Consider the following 367-nt stretch of genomic DNA (forward strand, 5'->3'; position numbering starts at 1 on the left):
CTGACACATAAGTAGTAAAAGACATAGGAATTTTACAAATAATAAAGGAGAAAGGCTTGAAAAAAACAAATGTGATTTTATTAATAACAGAAAACATTAACAAGGACCTTTTGGAAACTGTTGCGATTTTCAAGATCCATTTCTTGTTTACCTTTTTTGTACTATTCAATGAATCTCTCGTCTTTTTATTGCACCAAAGAGCGTGGGTTGTTTTGTCTTCCATCGATAAGTCATGTTGATCAGAATTATCAAAATGATGACAATAGAGGTGAATGTTCGGACAGTTTTGCTTTCGCTCAGCAGGGTGCCATTCTAAGTGCCCTTCCGAGTGCCATTCTGAGTGCCATACAAATTTGAAGGAATCACC

The sequence above is a fragment of the Penaeus monodon genome, chromosome 28, assembly GCF_015228065.2.
Source record: "Penaeus monodon isolate SGIC_2016 chromosome 28, NSTDA_Pmon_1, whole genome shotgun sequence".
Taxonomy (NCBI): Eukaryota; Metazoa; Arthropoda; class Malacostraca; order Decapoda; family Penaeidae; genus Penaeus; species Penaeus monodon.